The sequence below is a fragment of the Protopterus annectens genome, chromosome 5.part0, assembly GCF_019279795.1.
Source record: "Protopterus annectens isolate FY-2018-M chromosome 5.part0, PAN1.0, whole genome shotgun sequence".
Lineage (NCBI taxonomy): Eukaryota > Metazoa > Chordata > Ceratodontiformes > Protopteridae > Protopterus > Protopterus annectens.
The window spans coordinates 1,633,348,895-1,633,352,727 of record NC_056735.1 but is presented as its reverse complement, the minus strand read 5'-3'; positions in this window follow the sequence as shown (position 1 = coordinate 1,633,352,727).

The window sequence follows — 3,833 nt, the reverse complement described above, 5'->3', positions numbered from 1 at the left end:
ATTGGGAAAGACAGCAATTCAGGTTGTAGCCTGTTATAGGTCCTCAACCATGTCCCAAGACTCACACTCCACGTTCTTAAGCACCCTGAAGAATATTAGGGTCCATCCTAACACTCAAATACTGGGTGACTTTAACTATCCCTGCATTAACTGGGAAAACTACTCATGTACCAATACACTTGCAAATTTTTCCTGGAATTCATTAATTCCAATGCCCTGGACCAGCTCATTCTTACCCCCGCTAGAGGTAGCAACATCTTTGACCTGGTCATTACTAACATGGGTGACTGTTGCTCTACACCAATAGTGAACTCCTCCCTGGTTAGATCCAACTACAAACTACTCACCTTGGAAATCCACATCCCTCCCACCCCCACCACACCCCACAAAGGTAACCACCATGAGAAATTTCTCCAAAGCAAACTTTGGGCTCCGAAAAACAGAGGTGACTAACTTCACAGCACACATGCAAATGCAGAATAGTTGCATGACTGCCGAATCATACACCAATGCACTGTACGAACATGTACACAAATGCATGGATCTTGCCATACCCAATAGAACTAAGATGCTCTCCTCCAAAAAAAGGAAGCCAATCTGGTGGTCCCCTGCCATAAAAAAACTCTACAACAGAAGGAGGAAACTGATGCGGAATAAGGTGAAGTTCCAAGACTAGAAAAACTCCCTTATCAGCCTCAACAAAAAGTTGAGATCCCTCATCAAGTCCTCTAAAGCTAGCTATGAAAACAGAATTAACGCAGATAGTAAAGACAACCACAAGGCCTTCTATAGTTATGTAAAGAATCTCCACAGCAATACCTAGATTTGCTCTGAGCTACTGCACAAAGGTACCTCCTATACTGAACCAACAGATATTGCCAATATACTGGCCGACAGATTCAGTGCCAACTTTACCCCCCCCCCCCAAAAGACCAACCACAATACCAGTAGATTGCCAAGCACCCAGTATTACTGCTGCACAGGTTAAAACAACACTGTACAAGTTCAAGAATATAGCTTCTATGAGACCTGACAATATCCTGAAATTGGCTAAGCTTCTGGTGTCATTCTAAGGGGATCCAGTATCTGTCTGCCTGGGATGTAATGATTGACAGACCTCATTGCTTTGCTAGAGATGGCCTGCATCTGTCACTCCTGGGCTTTCGGATATTGACCAAGGCTCTTGTCACCCCTATAGTGCCTTTTTAGGCAGTGTTCCAAAGACCAAATTACCACTGTAACAGCTACAAACAAATGCAATCTGAGGTTCATGCTACTCAACACTAGAAGTCTAAATTTCAAAATACACTCACTCGAAACAACCCTTAAAATGGAGAGCATCGACATTTGTGCTGTAGCAGAGACCTGGTTCAAGGCAGCAGAAAGCATTCCTGCACTACTAGGCTATAACCATTCCACACCTTTTGGCTCCAGAACTTGGACCGAAGCTCCAAAGGCGGTGGTGTTTCCATATCCATAAAGGATGCGCACACTTCCAGACTGGTAGCCCAACATAACGCATCAGAGATACTTCAGGTGCAGCTAACATTGGGTAAGACAGCGATTCAGGTTGTAGCCTGTTATAGGTCCCCAACCATATCCCAAGACTCACACTCCATGTTCCTAAGCACCCTGGAGAATATTAGGATCCATCCTAACACTCAAATACTGGGTGACTTCAACTACCCCTCCATTAACTGGGAAAACTACTCCTGTACCAATACACTTGCCCAAATATTTCCTGGAATTCATTAATTCCAATGATCTGGACCAGCTCATTTTTACCCCCACTAGAGGTAGCAACATCCTTGACCTGGTCATTACTAACATGGGCAACCATTGCTCTTCACCAATAGTCAACTCCTCCCTGGTTGGAGCCGACCACAAACTAATCACCTTGGAAATCCACAACCCTCCCAACCCCACCCCATCTTGTATTACTAAGTATTACTGCTGCACAGGTTGAAACAGCACTGCCCAAGGCCAAGAATACAGCTTCTATGGGACCTGACAATATCCTGAAATTGGCTAAGTTTCTGGTGTCATTCTAAGGGGATCCAGTATCTGTCTGCCTGGGATGACATGATTGACAGATCTCATTGCTTTGCCAGAGATGGCATGCATCTGTCACCCCTGGGCTTCCAGATACTGAACAAGGCTCTTGCCACCCCTATAGTGCCTTTTTTAGGCGGTGTTCCAAAGACCAAATTACCACCATAACAGCTACAAACAAATGCAATCTGATGGTCATGCTACTCAATGCTAGAAGTCTAAATCTCAAAATGCACTCACTCGAAGCAACCCTTAAAATGGAGAACATCGACATTTGTGCTGTAGCAGAGACTTGGTTCAAGGCAGCAGAAAGCACCCCTGCACTACCAGGCTATAACTATTCCACACCTTTTGGCCCCAAAACATGGACCGAAGCTCCAAAGGCAGTGGTGTTTCTATATTCATAAAGGATGCACACACCTCCAGACTGGTAGCCCAACATAATGCATCAGAGATACTTCAGGTGCAGCTAACATTGGGTAAGACAGAGAGTCAGGTCGTAGCCTGTTATAGGTCCCCAACCATGTCCCAAGACTCACACTCCATGTTCCTAAACACCCTAGAGAATATTAGGATTCATCCTAACACTCAAATACTGGGCGATTTCAACTACCCCTCCATTAACTGGGAAAACTACTCCTGTTCCAATACACTTGCTCAATGTTTCCTGGAATTCATTAATTCCAGTGTCCTGGGCAAGCTCATTTTTACCCCCACTAGAGGTAGCAACATCCTTAACCTGATCATTACTAACATGGGTGACCATTGCTCCATACCAATAGTCAACTCCTCCCTGGTTAGATCCGACTACAAACTAATCACCTTAGAAATCCACATCCCTCCCACCACACCCCCACCACCGCAAAGGTAACCACCATGAAAAACTTCTCCAAAGCTAACTTTGAGCTCCTAAAAACAGAGGTGGATAACTTCAGAGCACCCATGCAAATGGAGAATAGTTGCATGACCGCCAAATCATACACCAATGCACTGTATGAACATGCACACAAATACATGGCTCTCACCATACCCAGTAGAACCAAGACACTCTCCTCCAAAAAAAAGGAAGCCAATCTGGTGGTCCCCTACCATAAACAAACTCTACAACAGAAGGAGGAAACTGATGCAGAATAAGGTGAAGTCCCAAGACTGGAAAAACTCCCTTATCAGCCTCAACAAAATGTTGAGATCCCTCATCAAATCCTCTAAAGCTAACTATGAAAACAGAATTACAGCAGATAGTAAAGACAACCACAAGGCCTTCTATAGTTATGTAAAGAATCTCCACAGAAATACCCAAATTTGCTCTGAGCTACTGCACAGTGGTACCTCCTATACCGAGCCAACAGATATTGCCCTATACTGGCCGACAGATTCAGTGCCAACTTTACTCCCCCAAAGGACCAATCACAATACCAGTAGATTGCCAGGTACCCAGTACTACTGCTGCACAGGTTAAGACAGCACTGTTCAAGGCCAAGAATACAGCTTCTATGGGACCTGACAATATCCCTGGCTGTGTTTTACATGAACTACAGAGTGAACTGGTACCTCACCTCTGTGCCCTGTTCAATCACAGCCTCACCTCAGGCTTTGTCCCAACTGAATGGCACACTGCTATAGTCATGCCTCTCCAAAAAGGAGGAGTGACTACAGACCCTGGGAACTATCGCCCCATTAGCCTGACAAGTCTGATATGCAAAGCTATGGAACATATCATCATGGACCTAATAAACAATGATATAGGGAATCTCCAAAGTCTGGATCCCACACAGTTTGGT